We start from the raw sequence: 19,966 nt of genomic DNA, 5'->3' as shown, positions 1-19,966 counted from the left end.
TTTTACAATATCGAAGAATATAATGGTAACAAATGAATATCATTAATAAAATTCATTAATAAAATTCATTAATAAAAATGTAGCATGGTAAAGTAAAAGAATCTTGGATTTGCCACAATAAGCTTCCTAAAGACTAAAAATATATTATAAGTAAGTATATAAGATGCATTAAATGTATGTATAATACGTATGTATATACGTATACACTTATAAGTATACACATATAAGTATACATACATGCATATATATTTAATTTAAAATGATAATAAAATTATTATATAGCACATAATTTTTAAATGATTTTAGATTAATTTTCGCTATGAACAGAAGAATATATTACTATAATATTACTATAATATTTATTTACTTTTATCTATAAATCAGAAGTTTATCGGTAATAATCATAGTTTGAGATGCAAATTATAAAAGTTAATGTCTAATTTTTTTTAAATGGATGAGAGATGTTATAACTGTATTGCGTGCCAACCCACATATTGTTGAGTTCATCATCAGCGATTGCCGAGGTTGCAAATCGAGTTCGCGACAAGCAATGTTATAAAAAAAGGAGAACGAAAAAAAAGAAGAGAGGAAAAAAGAGCAGGTCATATGCTCTGAAACTCCACCTCGTCTGGCGTGCGAATGCACAACCTGAAAATTTGAAACTGTTGTCCCACTGGGAAAAAAAGAAGGAGAACTAGGAGAGTCGTCGTCCAAATGAATCGTGGACGATAGGAATATATGGTATACATATAATAATATGATGCAACGGTAAACAATTATGCGGACAAAGATTTCAAACTTTTAATTATTTCATAAAATTGAATCAAAAACAATTTGTATATATTAATTATAAAAATTAAATTACTTTTTCATGCGATGTTATATTTATTTCGCTTCTTCTCTGTGCAATCAATCAGACTGCAATGAAATGCATTACAAGTGCATACGAAAGACCTATATTTGTCAATTAAATGAAGCCAAAGCGAATGAAAGTTCAATAACAGAATAAATGCGATGGTAGAACAGTGTGCGTCGCTTTGTAAATTGTTTAAATACTACGTGTAATCTATAAAATGTGAGTGTGATTTAGTGAAGAGCTTGGAACGAGCCTCTTCCTTTGATGTGTACGCTCAATTTCTCTCGACATTTTACGATATTTTATAGTAGTTGGATTTCATAAATTTCTCGCCATAGATTTTACATTTTATTAACCAATTTCTCCGGAAAAGAACCATTGATATACAACGGAATGTAAAGGATCCATTATTTTGAAATTCAATAAAATTGAAGTATTGTACGTATGTATGAATAATTATACTGTACGTAATCGTAGACAAACACACATTATGTGTACATAAATACATAAATTGCATATATGTATATAAACGTACATTATATGTACATATAATTTAGCGAGTTATGCACAGATGCATTAATAATTTTTTAATTACATATACCTACAAATTAAATTTTGTTTAAATATACATATGTATTAATCGAGCATTAAAGAATCTATTATAAAAAATAATACAATACTTTGTATACTTCGTACTTTAAGTTTGAAGATCTGAAAGATTCAATAAAAAATTCTTTATAAAACAAATTAATTAAAATGTAAAATAAAATTATGTCATACAAGGTTTTATTTAAAAAAAAAAAATTATAAGATTAATAACACATTAATGATTTTTAAAATTATAATTGCTTTTGTAAGAATATTATATTAAATGAAACATAGAAAGAAAATTTTTCTCATCGACAGTTATTAAAATATATATTTTAAATTTTTGAGAATTTTTTTACTGTTTCAAATTTTTATTCTCTAATAAGTAAAATAAAAAAATAAATTTAACTAACTATATATTGATGTAATTAATGCAAATTTATCAACATAATTCACACGTTTTTATCGTTTATAAATTTTCTGTAAGTATTCACGTAAAATTTAACGCAAGATTATTGCCAGCATAATGTACATGCGAGAGCGTTAAAATTTACGGTGTGTTCTCACTCGCTTGTTCGATTTTCGTCATTTTTCAAAGTTACCGCGTAAAGTGCATCTTGCTACGCTTATATACTCAGCTTACGAATTACAAAATATATACAAATTTTAATAAAAGAGTTTAGTAAAACACGCAGCTTAAATTAATTGACGATGACTAACAATCAATAATGTCTAGTGATTATTAATCGGTTTGCATTATGCAATGCCAGGATAATATCGCGAGAGAAACGATCCGTCTCGCTAATTGCGACGCGCGATATATCGCGCAACTGATGTCGAACGCGACGTAATTAGTGCGTTAGTCATTAAAGGCATCAGATTCAACGTCAGAATCTGAAAATTATGGTCGTATGCAACAACTACCACTTGACTATAATAAACTCAAGAATGTATTAATGTAGATAAAGCTTTATTTCATTTCGTAAAAATAAATTAGTTTTAATTTCACCAAATATCACACTGTGAGTGTATAAATTGTATAAGAGAATACATAAATATAGAGTTTTTGCTCTAATCTTTAAAAATCTTTAGCTTCGATACTTTTTCCGTGTAGAAAAAAGTTCCTTGAATCTTCTTTTGAAAAAACTTAGTACTGTGCTAATATAATACTATTTAAAACAGAACTTAACAGAAAAATAACAAATTTTTTGCATGAATCTACCATGAATTCGACGCTTGTCGACTTGACTCAACTCAACTATTTAAGATTATTCAATGCCATTTGTCTAAGGTCTTGAGAAGCCCTTATTTCAACGATTATAAATATTTATCTTTCATGAGGCACTTAGTAACTGCGTAGCGAGACGCATTGGCAATTCACGTGTCACGTCCTGAATTTTTCACATCGTTTTAGCTGTGGAACTGCCATGGAATATCGATGACCTTTAAGTGGTATTTCTAAATTCGGGAGCTAGACGAGTGCACAGCACGACCTTTAGAAAGGCTCCCCCTTTCCATTTACCATTTTCCAGTCATTGCAATATCAACCCCTTTTATCGTCCCTCTCTTTTTTTTCTTAGTTTCAATATATTTATTTAATTATAAGTTCTCTCTCTCTCTCTCTCTCTCTTTCTCTCTTTCTCTCTTCATCTTTCACCTTTCTACATTCAACCAATAAAAATTTTTTATATTGGAAACAAAGTTAACAAAAAACTGACAAATTTTTAACAGCTTATTAATAGACACAAGTGCAATATTTCGATAGTGATATAATTGGTATATTCGAATTATTATTGTGAAGTCGTAAAGCTGCATTTGTGCGCTGAACGGCTAAATACTGTCGAATACAACTCGACATATGCTCGTTCTCCGTGGGATTTACATCGCTCGGCAAGTCAAACGACGAGTAATCCCGTGTGTGACCACGACACCGTAGATACATACCTATCTCTGTTATGTAACACGCAATTTTCCGTGTTCTTGGTCGGCGAGAAGTACATCTCTCTGCCGAGGGATTACAGTTTAGTTACTTTTTTGTGTTTTTTACCGTATTACGTGACTTATAATGCGAAAGAAGAAATCAGATTTACCTAGCTCTCACTTCATTTTGTATTCTGGCAGATTCACGATGTCATAGCATAAAATTTATATTTTGTAAATCTAACTATGTCATTGCGAATGAAATTTTAATTGTAAATCAACAATTTCTTTTCAATTAACTTTTTGTATAATTAAAAATATTAACATGATCTTAATATTTTTAGAATTAAATAGTTTTAATTCTAAATCTAAAAAATTGAAAATTAAAAGGATTAAAAAAAATTTTTCCAATAAAAGATCTTAACAATATCTCAAGAATAATGTATTTCTGTATTTATATGTATACATATATGATAGAGTCTGACTGAAACTTTTGCCGAAATTGAATCGAAACACTCGGCTACATATCAATTTCAATCGAAACCAAAATTAAAAAATAGCAATCCCATAAAGGCCATATGTGTAGATATGCCCATATATCATATATTTTTTCTTCATAAATATCATAATTTATTGAAACAATAATTAAATTTCGGTTAAATATGTGTTAATTTTGGCCAAAGAATATAAAGTATTTCTTCTTTATAAACATCATAATTTAATTATTGAAACAATAATTACACATATTAAAATTAATATTTATGAAGAGTTGTATAATTTCAGTTATATATAATAATTTCAGAAACTAATACGTAATAAGTGTTCATTTTCAGTTTCGGTAGAAATTTTAGTCGGACTCTAGTGTATGAGATCTTCCATAATTATAGAATTTATAACATAAATTACTTCTAGAATGTTGTGTTTGATTAAAAATTATAAATATATTACGTAAATTTCCTAATGTTCTACGTTTTTTCACAAATTTATGAATAAAAATTTACAAATAATTCGCAATTGTCACAACATTCTTGTAACAAAAATTATGTTATTTTTTTAAATAGTTTTGGTTAAATAGTTATAAAAAATACATATATAGTTGCAAAAAAATATATAGGATGGATAAATTAAAATATATATTCAACATTTTATCTCTCAAATTAAATATCTCAGCAGAAAGTCTTAGATGAGAACTTTGTTTGATTTTGAAAAATATGAAAAATGATTATCATAGCTTTATCTTAATATCTTTAACATATCGTATCTTCATTAATATCGTGTCATTTTTTACTTTTTTATAATAAAATCATTTTAAAGCTTAAAATTATCCTAGTTTTTCTTGTCAAATAGTAAAACTAATACCTTTACCTAATATCTTTATATCTCGAAAATAAATATTGTGCGAATTCCTATATTTTAACAGGAAAGAAGATAGTCTACATGTAGTTATTCCATTCAGATAACAGAACACGGAATATTGAAATAGTTGGACATTCAAATAATGGAGCTTCCGATAACGGAGATTCTACCTTCTAGTCGATTACATCGTTGTTCCGGCTTCGACAACGTTGTTCACGCTTCAATCGTCGGTCTCTGGTATTCGACTTTTGCGATATTCGATCGGTTCGATTCGCTAATGGAGGAAGCGACGTTTCGACGCTTTGTCGATCGGTCGGAAATATGGATATTTTCGGTTCGTTAGGGATTACAAGCCCAGTAGCTGTAACTCTCCGCGTGGAATATTTATTCCACATCTCGTTTCATTCCAATATTCCGATATTTCGTTGCTTTCTCTGTTATACACCTGGCGATGTCTATGTCGCGCGATAGTAATGGCGAAAGTATTTCATACCCGATCGCTATTTTTGCTCGACTGACGATTTAGCCACGGCGTTTCTATTCACAATCCGATCGATGCGCATAGTATATGCATGACTGGAATATCTGCCGCAATTTTTCCCTTTCGGAACAGTTCTACAGCCGATCAAACGTTCCCTATGATCTGCATACTGACTATGGTCAGCAACCAGAAAAATATATGAACCTTTTTGTTCTTAAATCATTCATCGGGATATATTATTATTAAATAAAAAAATGCATATATTCACAATATGATTCACATCAAGAGTTTAGTAGTTGCAATTTAATAAATTATATTTATATATAATAGGATTGTTCTTGATTAAAACACAACGTTGGATCGTTTGTACAATTACTGCTTTAGTGAAAGAATGTCAAATTAAAATTGGTAATGTAACAGCCTGTTAAAATTATTCTTTTAAAAATAAATATATTTCATTTTATTTAACTTCGTTTTATTATTCTATTTGATTAATATTATGTATTATAATATAGTGTAAATGTAAATACAATAAAAAATAAAATAAAAGTAATTCGGACAACAGAACATGCATTTTCGTTATATTTATTTTATAAAAATTAGTAGATATTTATAAAATAAAAAAATATTAGATATTTTTTTAGGATAATAAGTCATTAATGATTTAAATTTGAAAAACATAATAAAGAAAAATGCAAATACATTTCCATGAAATTGAGTTACCTAAACATGAAAAATGGCTTGAATAATATTATTTTGGCGAAATAAAAACGAAGATATATCTCTGATAAAAGTATTGCGAAAATAAATACGATCAACTTTTAACTAATTGGACATCGTTGTTATCGGGATTTCATGTTTTCTCCATTCTATCCTACACAAACGCGTAAAGCGGAATCTAAACAAACGGTGCTTATTTTTTGACTTGTCAGACTAAAATTAATTTATAAAACAATTTTTGTTAAAATTCAGATCCTGCAATGTGTGAACTTTATTAATAACCTATTTGGGGAAATATTTATACATAATTGGAAAATCTAAATATTTTATATATATACATATATGTGTGTGTGTGTGTGTGTGTGTGTGTGTGTGTGTGTGTGTGTGTGTGTGTGTGTGTGTGTGTGTGTGTGTGTGTGTGTGTGTGTGTGTGTGTGTGTGGTGTGTGTAGATACGTAAAGAAATAATAAAATATAAATAATATATGATAATAAAATCTGTTCAAATAACAAATCTATAAAGAAATAAGTTTCTACATTGTAACTTCAAAATTATAAGTAATGGTTGACAAACGAAAAGGAAACATGAGAAAGAAACTAGATCCAAAGCACAAATTGTTGTTTTGTAAAAGTTTGAAATATAAATCGCAATTTAAGAACGGCGCGCGGTATTATCCACATCTCTTTCCTTCACCCGGCTTAAATACAATCGATCATGGCCGCCGCGGAGATGGATTGAGGAGGCAGACATTATTTCAAAACAATATCCGCGTATCCGATACGAAATTCTGAGGTCAATGAACCTGCGATTCGGATCTTCCTGAGTGTAATTGGGAAGAACATCTATGTAATTGAAATGATACGACTGTGTTCTAATGGACAGAAACTAATATTTCTCAACTTGATAATAGATACCAGTCTTGACCGATGGTATCTAATTTTTCTTTACGTTACGTTAGTTTAGATATTTTATTTTCTTATAGTCATTTTCGTATTTTCACTCTAACCAAATGTAAAAAATAGAAATGCATTGGATATCCAGGGAAAGTCGCCAGAAATCAAATATCCAGTAATGTTTCCCAGATATTCGGTGCATCTCTAGTTAAAAAATTTAAAAATATATAGATAGGGTTAAAAATTGAAAATGTTTTTCATTTTTAAGTATTGTCAGAATTTAAAGAATTTTTGAAATTTCGGCAATATTTTAAAAGTAATGTTCAGAATTTTAAAAGTATTTGTGATTTCACGTTTCAACACAATGAAGGGCATGAGAGAAAGAAGAAGAGAGAGACAAAGAGTACCTTTTTCTATAATATTTTTTCCCAACGTCAATAATTTGAAGAAAAGTAGAAATTGTAATAAAACATCTCGATTTAAACAGTAATGCGCGCACGAGATAAAGGGCGAGGTTCTAGCCGACGGCGCAATTAAAATTTTTGGCAACCGCAAGTTCAGTACCCCAAAAAAACCTTCGAGCCTTGGGAGAAACTACTAGCCATTAGCGAGAAGCATCCCCTGCATCCAAGTTCAGCCTGCAGGGTGAGCGAAAGCGAAAGGGAGAGAGCAAGAAAATCAACGAACCAGAGTAAGAGAAACAGGTAGGAGAGACAGAGAGAAAGAGAGAGAGAGAGAGAGAGAATCGGCCCATTTCACGGGCTTTAAACACTCCGCCCCGGAAAAGAAAAAGGAAAAAAAGAAGGAAGGTTTGGTAGAATCTGATTCTAGCCATTCGCCCGCTGCTGATTTCCTGCTTGCTGCCTTCTGGAAATAAGGGTGGAGACTTTTCGCGGCGGATGCGCATGATACCAGTTCTTCCTTTTCTACCTTCATCCTATTTCTTCTGTTTCCCCTCCCGTTTTATACGAAAAAGCCTAGTTTCGGGCACTCTAAAAAGAAATGACGTATGCGTGCAAAGGGGAAATGAGGGTAGAAGATGCGTGGGGAGGACACGAGGGGTGACATGAGAAGAATAAGAGCAAAGCTCGCTTCAAAGGGCGATTTGTCGACAGTCAACATGACAAAGACATTAGTCGGCCCGAGGGCGAAAAGGGATGACCCCTTCGGATCATTAAGGAAAAACAGCAGTGTAAAGGGGATTGCAGAAAGATGATAGGAGGAAGGGAAGGAGGGAAGGAAAAATGCAAAGGCCTTGCCGGAGGTAACTGCACCATGGAATTCTTGCTAAGCTGTCTCAAAGAATGTCACACGCGGAAAAATTAATTTTTTCCTACGTCGTCTTTTTAAAAAAAATCCTCTTTTCCTTCCCTCCCCTCTCTTTCTCTCTCTCTCTCTCTCTCTCTCTCTCTCTCTCTCTCTCTCTGTTTTACTTTTTATCTTTATTCGTTATTTGCAAACAGTGCTTTTGATGAAAATTCTAGCGCTTCTCGCGTGAAAACGAATGCACTCTTCCGGATGGTTTGTCCTGTTCGATGTGTTCCACATCTTCTAGCTTTGCTGGTTTGGAAGAGGATCACAAAAATCTAAATCGTTATTTTCTTTTGGTTTTCTTTCATCCTTAAAACCGTTTTATAGAATGCACAATTGCCCAATTTAAAAGGAGAGTATTAAATTTACATATAATTAAACGTAGATTTAATTCAATGTATTAATTTTATTACTCATTTAATAATTCCAAATTAAACCGTTTACAAATTGTAAATAACAAATAGAGATAAAAAGTGAAACAGAGAGACAGAGAGAGAGAGAGAGAGAGAGGAGAGGTTTTTTTAAAAGAACGTAGAAAAAAATTAATTTTTATGTATATTTATCACGTTTTTCTACGTACAATTTTCTACATACAAATAAAAAAATTTTTTCTTTTATGAATAGCTTCTTTATAATAGAATGCAATACAAATCAAGAGCTCAGAACAAACGAGAAGTTTGTAAAAACTTGAAATGCAAAGAAATTCAAAAATAACGTCAGGACAAAGACGACATTGACGGTCGTTTCAATTAATAACGCGCCTGCGGCTTTCGAGAACCTTACACAAATAAATTTCAAACATCCGTAATCTTTCTGTGCTCTTTCTCATCTCCTCCTACTTTTTTCTTTCCTTCGATTCGGGCTTTCAGCAGAAACCGCCAATAAACGAAAGAGTGAGAGGAAGAAAGAATTGGCAAGCTGTGTGTGTGCTCCTACCGATCGAAACGTTCATGGTAGGAAAGAGCTTTTCGCGGTACGAGGAAAATTCCGGTTGCTGAAGGCATGGACGATAGAAGGAGAATGGTGTGAGCAGACTTGGATCATAGATCGATCCGGAGACAAACATTTCCAATCAGCGTAGAAAAGGGACTGGCAAACGTTATCGTCGCCTTTTCGCCTTCATTTTTTTTTTGCTCGCTGATACAGAGACTAAGAGAAGGCGTGACAAGGGGCTGTCGATTTTTATCGAGTTACAAAGGGCGAGGAATTAGCGCTAAGCGAAAGTGCAGAGAGCTAAAGCTTAGAAATTAAATTTCCTCGGCCAGATGTTTCGTCCGCTTCTCACGAATAGACGTCTGCTTTTCCTCCGCCATGTCCACAGCCGGAAAACAATAATGGGGTCTGACGGGGAGTCAAAGGGAAGAAGGGCAAATCTCAATCTCATTTGATAAATAACAGATTAAACAAAAAGTTATTCATGAATAACGTTCTTTGAATAAGTCTTTGAATCTCGCCTTCTTGCTTAAATATTATGCTCCATTATTAATTCAAATTACTTGTTTAAATAAAAAATGGTTTTGTATTTCTCTATTCGATTTTTGAAAAACATTTTAATTCCTTCGACTTATACAATTATATAGAAATTTTACTACTTACCGAAAATCGCCAATCTTCACCACAAATACAGAATTTATCAATTTTCTACGCACTACTGGATAAAATCATTAAATCATCTGGAAAAGAAAAAAATAAAATCCAGAATTAATAAAAAATTTAATAAATAAAGTTAGCAAAATCTAATTTTAAATCAAATTAAAAAAATATAAGAGATCGATTTCTTTTTGTTCTCTTTCCTAAAATCAAAATTATAGCTAAATTAGTTTATTAACTATAATAATTAAAAACTATTCTAATGTATGTTTAGAAAAATTTTATAAAGAAAACCATGAAAATTCATATTTTTATCCAAAACAATATTAAATTAATAAAATATTTATGTCATGTTTAATCATAAAGATAATATTATGGATGATTTTATACCATTTCATTATATACCATTTACATGTTTTGATTTTATACTATTTTACATGTTTTAATTTGAATTAAGTAAAATAATGACAATTATCCACAATTAAACCCCACGTACTATTTGCGGATCAATTCACCAAATACTTTATCCTTTTTGGTGGCGTTATTACATCCTATAAGAATAATAAAAATGATTTGCGCATACATATCGTAATATATATAATGAAATTATAATTGATAATCCACATCTAGTTATAGGTCATCTAGTTATATTTAATCGTCAATGGATCATGCAATTTTAACACATTCAAGTTTAAAATTAATGACAGTTAAAATCAATCATAATTTTAAAAAATTAATAAAAATTAAACGTTTAATAATAAAAAACATTTAAATTATGAATAATAACACTTTTTGCATATAGGCAGTTATACTATTTTATATTCTATTTTGATACTTAAAATAAATAAATTTTTTCGGGCATCATTTCTAAGATTGGACAAGTTTTTAAATATTTTTATAATAAATTTACGCAATAAAAGTATAGTAATAACATAGCGATTAAATCATACCCGCGAATATATTTAATCTCAACTGAGTATAACGTTGATTTTTTCATGAAATCTGATTTTTTCCATTCTATCTAATGCTATTTACTACTTACTAAGGCAATTTTTATGATATTACACTTTGAATGAATTTTTAAAGATACATACGTCAATTCATAACTTTAATTAATTAACGACATCAATAAAATGTGTAGCACTGTTCCTAATAAATTAAATTCAATTGACACTTGAAAAATAGAAAACAAATACTAAAGAATCTTGTGATATGTATCATTTAATGGACATCTATTTAATCCACATCTAGTGCTTTTACTAAATATTTAAATAACAATCAGAAGCAAAATCGATACGAAGAGCTTTAAATTCACTGTATCTTATAATTGCACAACGGAAGTTTTGATTAAAAAGAATAAAGAGTTTCTAGGACTGTTTTCTGTGTAATTCGATTTCGAATTAGTCCAGTATCAATGGATACTGGATCAATTGTAGTCAATGGATACTGGATCAGTCATAATTAATTAACTATGATACTGTTGTACTATTTTGTCATCACTACTTAATTTATATTTGGATTTCCATCTCATGATTGAGACAAAGTTATAAAATATTCGATCAACCATACGATTGGTCCCTTAACTAATTGTTTTCATATTACTAACACCTCTGTGTTATATCTGCGACAAAACTAGTATATTAATTGCCGCAAGAATGGAGCGACATTAATCCGGTTTATTGTTCGCGGCGTTTGGAAACCATTCGGTCGTTATTTCGCGGCTATGCACGAATATTGGGTCGCGCGCGCGGAATATCAAATTACGAATGCGAATAATTAATCGAATGGTAGAATCGCGCGACGTTCGTAACCACGAAAATCGGGTTTTTACTATTCTCTTGCAAATTTAGAATCTAAAAGTCAAATAATAACGTAATTCAACAAAAATAGCTTCATTAAAATCCAAGAAAGACATTTAATAATTTTTATATATAAATTTAATTTTCAAAATAATTTATTTAAGTCACAATTTTAAGAAATTTTAAAAAAGATTGTAAAAGATTATAAAAGAATTATTTTAACATTAAAAGTTATTATTTATGTAATTTATATGATATTTAATATCTTGGATATTAAATGGATATTATTCCTACATTCAAAATTAAATATACAGTTAGAATTTGTAGTCTTTAAAAAATTTGTGATTAATAATAAAATTTATAAAAGTTAACTTTTTAATAATAATGACAAATCTTAGTCATGTAGGTGCATTACACTTTTAGTGTCTTTCTAAATGTTTTTAATGTTCTAATCAATGTTACAATCAACCAGTACTATAAAAAAAAAGTATTCGCGACGTTCTCCCAAATAGCCAGCTCCATGTGACAAACGGTCGGTCGTTCCCGATTCGTTTATCGAAATCTAACCATCATTCGCGAAACTAAAACGAAACTGACCATCACTCCCTTCAATCAATCGTCCTCGCGGCGTTATTTACACTACAGCCAAGTTTTCATTTCGACAATACCGCGAGAACCTGTAAGCGCGGCAAACGAATTGCTGGAAAAGCGTTTTTTGAGAAAATATTTTTTACGTAACATTTTATTTTTTAAAGAAAATAACAAGAATATAACAAGAATAACAAAGATGACTACTATAATCTCTTCTGTCAGAATTAATTAAAAATTTATGAAAAAAATTGTTTGTCTCACACAAAAATACGACGTATTTTGACGTATTTTTATTACTAAAATTATATTCAGTTATTAATATCGATGGGGTGATTGTAAGTATACATCTCGTATATCAAAATCAACATGGTAGAAAAAAAACGTGGTCATCGTCACGGAACACAAACGTCACCCTCACGCAATCACGTAACGACTTCCGTGATGTTCAAGGGATGCTCACGAGAGAGTGAGAGAAACCATGACGTCATGGCGGAAATAAAAATTAGGAAGCTCACGGAGCGAATCACCCCAGAACTTGTCTCCTAAACTACTACCGTTCTTAAATCTTTGCGAGAAAACTACGCCGCAGTTCACATAAAAGTTATTTATTGGAATGCAGTTAAACGTTCTCGTCGTTGAGAGTGGACGAATGCGTTTGTCTGCACGTGTGCGTGGCTAGCACACAAACACATTTATATCAAGTAGATTTTCGATTTATTATATTGCCCTCGGCGTTTTTCCAGGCATTATTATCGACCAATGGAGGACTACCGAGCGATTCACCACCGATTCCCTTAAATCGATTTAAGTATATTGAGGCGACATGTAAAGCTTCCAATCGCCGAAGACTCATATCAAAAAAGCAGACAAATGTTATTTTATAGTAAGCTCTTTACCATTATTCTATCGGTTTGTTTTATGAGTTACAATGTATAGCAAAATTATACTTTATAACTATTCCAAAAACCAGCATATAAAAATTATAAAATAATTGCTCCATTTAAAAAAATAACAACTCAAAAAATTAAATTTAGAAAAAAAGAAAGAACTATTCTTCAACTTGATGGAAAACGAACTAATCAAATAATATCGATAAAAAGAATATATTTTTAACATAATAAAACGTTATTTTGTCATTTCTGTTTCATAATCTTTTAAAAATCGCCCTTTTTGAATTGTGACGATATTGACAATTTTTTTTCAGAAATCACCTTTTGAGACAATTTTAATAATTTTTTTTTATGAAGATCAGTTAATTCAATTTTGATATCTGATAGGATAATATTTATTATTCATACAATAACTCAAAAATGATGTTAATTGACCCATTTTTTGAAGTAATCTTATTCGGATGTTATAAATATATCTTATTCACATAATTGAATTTTAATTTATATCTATCTTCAGTAACGTCTTTGTAATTTTTTATAAATACCTTTTTATAAATGTGTAAGTGCATGTGTGTGTTTAATAATATGCAAATAATGTTTTGTTAAAAAAAAATTTCTTTTAATTATCTTTTCCCTTCTCTGTTAATGTCCAGGCTTGTTACAGGATATTCAATAAAAGTTAAATGCGACCTGGAAATGAATTATTATATTCCATCGCGTGCAACTATCAATTTACTTGTGCAACGCTGGTTTGATGAAATTGCATGCACATATAAATATGCGTCAATACGTTAAATTGCGTTAGCCAGGCCATCAACCGAACCTTCAAATTTGATATCTTAAAATGTTATAATAAATGCCAGATATGCCGGCTCTTCCATTTGATTACCTCTTCAATTGTTATCGTCAACATTAATTCCAATAAATTGTACATCCATAATGCTGTTAGCACTGTAAATGGATGTTTTATCAATATATTGTTCATAGAAAATAACAAAAAAATTGATTTATAAATTTACAAAAAACCTTTACTAAACACACAAATAAAATCCTAAGTTTAGCAACTAAAAGAGATAATTCCAAATTAAACTTTTTTATTAAAACAACGTCGACTTGAAATTTATTTTAAAAAGTATCGCGTTATTATTTTTTTAAATTCAGAATTCTCAAAAAAATCTCTTATTTCCAATCATTAATTATTTAGAAAGTTGTTTGGACATCTTTGTTGAGAAAAATTGATCGAGATCGAAAAAAACTTGTAATAAAAAGGACACCCCGTATAAATGTCGCGAGACAACGATCCGAACGAGCCATCTCGGCGATCGGTAAATCCTCGACGGTGATTTACAGCGTCTACTAGCGTCGTGGCGCCGTTTTCTTTCCGCTAGCGCTCCTTGTCGAGGAATCGCTTTGCCGCTACATCGAATCCGACAAGCGCGACTCGCGGAGTTATAGACTGCCGAGTCAGATCTGTGAAGGAATTGCTTTTCGACAATTCGTATTTTCCTTAGCCGCAAGCGCACTTCACTCAGTTTCAAATTGATTACCTCTTAATGTGTATGTGCGTGTGCGTGTGCGTGCGCGTGTACGTATGCGTGCGCGCGCGCGCGCGCGTGTGTGTGTGTGTGTGTGTGCTTCATTTTTTAAATAAAAATATTCTAAATAATTAGACATGAAATATAGTCAAAATAAACTATAACTAACTTTATATAGCGATTACGTCATATATATAATCATATATATAATCACCAATCATAATAATAAGACTAGTCGAAGATCGTTTTCTTTTTCTTATTTTTTCATATTTTAACTGTTTATTTCATTACAAATCAAAATAGAAAAGAAATAAATGACAGAACATTTTTTAGTAACTTCTGTGTCTCATAAGTTAAGGGAGGGAAAGAGTTCTCACGCATACGCGTTGTAAAGAATCTCTTCGTAAGATAACTAACGATCCGAATCGGTCGAGCTCTATCTATATCGGCTCGAGGGAACCTCATTGGCGGGAGGCGTAGAATTTTAAGCGGCCTCTTAAATTTACTCGGCACCTTGCGGATAACAGGCGAGTTATCGAGTTATCGAGTTACGAGCTGGGGGAATAACGCTTATACCCGGAACGCCACCGCTAAAGGCGGAACGAAGTTTTCGGGGGAATCGGGGGCGAGGTGGTCGAGGGATGATTCACCCATCGCATCGTCGAAAAACGCAAGTAGACGATGATGAAGAAAGGAAAATGGAAGGGCAAACTCCGTAGAGAATAAAGGATTCCGAAACTAGTCTTATTAAGGTTTCGTGGCAAATTTTCACTGCAGGAAAATTCATCCTACTAATTCGTGAGCGAAAGAGAGAAAGAGAGATAAAGAGAGTAAAAGAGAGAAAATAATGAAGCAGCTTTGCGCAAGAGGGACTTTGTCTTATATTAAAAGGACTTTGTCTTATATTAATGTGGTATTTAACTTCTAAAAAGAGAGATCATAAATTCTAATAAATTTTTTAGGGAAACTAAGTTTCTTAATTAACTCAACTAGTCTGATAAATATAAAATTCCACAAAACATTTATAATTTTTCTAAAATAAATATTAAGCTAAACTTTTTACTAACAAATTATATATAATACAAAATAATTTTAAAAACTTATCTAAGAAATTATTTAATTAAACTTAAAGTTTTACTTAAAATTGTAAATTTTACATATATTTTTATTTTATTTTCTACATTTTGTATATATATATATGTGTATATACAATATATATTAGATAATATATTATAGTTCTATATATTTAAAGGAACAGAAATATTTTTTAACAATTTTTATGAGAAAAAATTGTTTTAATAGTAAAATATTATAAAATCTTTATGTCAACTTTAGAAAATTTTTTTATTCTCTCTCCATCTTTGTCTCTCCAGACGACTTATTATCATTTTATGTCTTGAATTCAACAATATTGTCTGTGATTCTGTAACTATACTGAGAGATAAGTCTCCTAATACATAATTTTCTATAACCCTTTTGTAAACAAATTATTCATCTAATTTTATAATTAGATGATCTTCTGCATTATTTATGGACGAAACAGCGACAATTGTCAAATTGATCAGAATACAAAATGAGAGTCAGTTTCGCCATGACATAAAATATTTATACAACTAACAACATACGTTTCAAAGTTACATGTTTAGCTACGTGTAATTAATTAAATTATCGAATTACGTAAACGTTCAACTTCGGAATAAAAAAATAGCAACACTGTTGCTTTATCAATCTCCGATATTTCAGTCGTTCGATAAATAAATCATTTGCATAGCTTGAATTATATTTGTTTTAATAAGCAGCCAAAATAAGCGGCATATCTAAATAAAATATACCATCACACAAATAGATTATTCCAGTCTAGATAATCTATAAAAGTTAACATTGCAAAAAAAATATTGTATGCAATATCCGGAATACTTTGTTCCTTTTAGGTCACCCTGTGAACGAAGAACGAATATTGATCCGATTCGACCGGAATGCAAAACGACTTTGATGCATTCGTGATCTGAGGTACCGGGGTGGAATCGAGCCCATGCATGTCCCGACGATGAGATCTCCACGAATCCTCCGCGAGCCTTGGCTCCATTACTTCGTCATCACTGTCGCTATTACGTCCGCCCTCCCTCAATCCTCGTCGCGACGTCAAGACGAGAAACCGACTCCTCATCTTACCAGCGCGCAAATACCACCACTATCATCCATTTAACGACTCTCTGCACATATATGGATTCGTAGCGGACATCCACGCACACGTGTAATCGTGACTCGCACGTGTAGCACGTCTCGATGTACCCGGATGAACGATAAATCATTCCAAACGCGAATTCGTCGTCCTCCGTCAACGTCCGCGTTTCGGATCGAGTCTCAGTTAATTGGCATGATTCTCCTGCAATATTCTCTTGAATAGAAACTAACACATATTCACGATATGCATTCTTAACTCAACAGCATTTTTTTTATTTAAAATCTTAATTCTATGCAATTTTTTCCTGAAATAATTGCAAAATAACGCGAACATGTTATAAACTCTAAATATAAAACTTTTGTAATAAAATATTTGAATACACAGCAAAAAGATAACTTTTTAAAAAATTATAAAATAATTATTATTATTTAAATAATTATTATTTTTATGTTAAATATATACAATTCTAGTCTCTTAAATGCTTTATTAGATTGCAATTTTAAAAAATTTCAGATTAACAAAAAAAGAAGAAAAAAGAGATTATTTTAACGTATATAGATATACATAGTATATATATATACATACACATTTATATATATATATATATATATATATAAAGATCTTAACATGCTACAAGCTATATGACGTGATGGAAAAATCTTGTCCCATTCAAAATTAAATATAGAACTGGTAGAATTTTTTCGATGCTCAAAAGGAATTTGTTATAAAGATTAAGCTTATAGTAAGACTTTGTGATCATTAAATATTTAATCTAACTACATCGTTCAAAAAAGTTATAAATATAAAAATTGGACCTTTTAATTTTAATATTCACCGCGTATTTCTTTTGCCATAGCATTTTGATTGTTTACAATTATTTATTTGTTGTTTATAATTTGTTAAAATTTACCAACATTTACATTTACTGATTATTTATTCAACTTTAAGAGTTTTCAATTTTTTGAATGAAGATTAAATATAAATTACTCAAATGTGAAATTAATAAATGTTAACAAATAATAAACAACAAATATACAATTATAAATATTTAGAGCGAAAAAATAAATGCGCCATAAATATTAAAATTAAAAAATTTTTCAATTTCAATTTTTACAAAAATTTATAACATGAATATTATTAAATGTAAATCTGATATTAAAAATAAAAAAATATATGTATATATATATATATATATATACATATATATATATATATATATATATATATACAGTGAATTTAACGTTGATATATTGCGTGTATTTATTTGATTGCATGTGTTTCTTAATATAACAAGCTTCCTAATAGATCTAATCTTTATTTATGAAAATTTTATTAATCTTAATCTTCATAATGAGTTACCTTTAAGGATTGATAGTTTTAACTTAGTTTTGAACAGGGTAAAACTTTTTTAACACGTCATATACCGCACAACTGTAGCATGATAAATTATATTAAAATAACCCTCTTTACTACTTCACACTTTAATCTGAAATATCTGAAAACTATGACGTGATGGAGAATTTCCGAGAGCAAAATTATATTTAGTATTAAGAATTTACATAAAATAATAATTTGCAAAGATTCTTTTTGTATTAAACTGCGTTATTGAAGACAGACATTAATAAAAAGAAACAAAATGAAACTTCCTATCTGTTTCACACATAATGACGCAATGCATCAAGATACATAGTGTCTATGCTGACTGCAAATTGCGGGCGAAATATGTGCCATGTATCCGAGCGCGACGTTAAGATGTCAACGATCGAGCGGGTAATCGCTTACGCTTACAATTGTACTTAATGGAATTGCTGTTGCGGGGTGGGATTGGTCTTAAGCGGCGAAGTTAACGCGGTTTCGAGCAATACATCAGGCCCGAATGCGCGTCCTGGTCGATCCTGGCGAATCGCCAATTATTTGGGTTAATGGGTTAAAGGGGACGTGCTGTGCTACCGGCCGCGGTATCGGTTTCCGAAACAAAGCGGAGTTCGTTTGCATCACGTTCGCAGAATATACATGTGGAAATTTAACATCCGATGCGAAATTGGAAACTACAGCGAGGGATAACATTGTGGATAACCGTAAACATTATATCGTCTCATATAATTAGGTTTAAGCTTTCCTTAGACATTATCAGCTCGTCGCATATCCTTCTTGTGTACTTTTTATCGTAAACCTATCTCGTTATCACACGTTAAATTTATCCTTCGGTGAATATATATATATATATATATATATATATATATATTCACCGAATTTATCCTTTTACTCCATTTTCTTCATTTTGCATAAAATCGAAAAAGCTCCATGAGTACACAATTTCCTTTGTTTTCCAATAAAATGCATGCGCGCTCTCAATACGTAATAAAATCGAAATTTGCCCTTTCTCTCCCCTGGGAGAGAATGGGGGGGTAAGTTGAAATGAAAAAGGGGGTGTGAAGCAACATCCGAAACCGGTCCGGTGCATTGTCCGAGCGCAAGTCGCATGTCGGCCATGCCGTCTGCGACTATACTTCATAGCTCGCTCGCGCGCCGCATGCAAGTTTAATCTCCTGGAAGTAACGTAAACGCAGTAGAGTGTGTGTACACTGCCACCCCGTACACTGCCGCGCCTCGTAGCGCTTCGCAGCGCCTCTCCCTGAATAATGCATTTATGTTGCTCCGCGTGTCCGCGAATCTCCAGCGCACCGACTGTTCGAGCGTGTCGAGATGCCGCACGCGCGACGTACCGTATTTTGAGAAAGCCGCCCCCGTTAAGTTCTCCGTGCCCATGATTGCGATATTTACATCTTGCACGAGCGGCGCGTTAATGTCCTAGAAAGAGATACCGACTTCGCGCTTTGCAGTTTCGCACCCCCGATGATGCTTCGCGTTTCAGAAGGATATGAGCGAGTGGTTTCGACGTGCGCTGGATGCTGATGGTGAAGATCAATTTTGTGAAAGATGTGCTTTCTCACAATGTACAGGTAATATCATAGATATTTATGTCTTATTTAGAGCTACTAGCATTAGAGTCCCGAAAGACATACGTTTCTGAAAGTACCTACATTTATACGAAATTATTGGTCCTTTTACAGTTTAATATATTAAACTTTATTTTTATTACTGTTACATTTTTTATCAATTATTTTTACCTATTACTTATCTTGCTATGTAAAGTTAAATTATTAATATTTTTAAATTCGTGCTATACTGTAACTTTTTCTTGTAACCGTTCATAAACTGTTTTTTTTAATTTATTTTTAAATTAAATT

At 31.2% G+C, this 19,966-nt stretch overlaps 1 protein-coding gene across 2 annotated transcripts in view; it reads right to left on the bottom strand.

Moving 5' to 3' along the window:
• The window catches only part of Con (leucine rich repeat protein connectin), a 137,407-nt gene that overhangs the window by 87,286 nt on the left and 30,155 nt on the right, over positions 1–19,966 (bottom strand). The window contains exon 2 of one of the 2 annotated variants that reach the window (XM_011066772.2): positions 9,722–9,798. The exons of the other annotated variant lie outside the window; for it this stretch is intronic. The gene's annotated coding sequence lies outside the window, so the exon portion shown is untranslated. The remainder of the gene's footprint in view (positions 1–9,721; positions 9,799–19,966) is intronic. 2 annotated transcript variants of the gene reach the window in all.

The sequence above is a fragment of the Acromyrmex echinatior genome, chromosome 4, assembly GCF_024713525.1.
Source record: "Acromyrmex echinatior isolate Ae372 chromosome 4, ASM2471352v2, whole genome shotgun sequence".
Lineage (NCBI taxonomy): Eukaryota > Metazoa > Arthropoda > Insecta > Hymenoptera > Formicidae > Acromyrmex > Acromyrmex echinatior.
The sequence above is the reverse complement of the archived record's forward strand: the minus strand, read 5'-3'. Positions and strand labels throughout refer to the sequence as shown.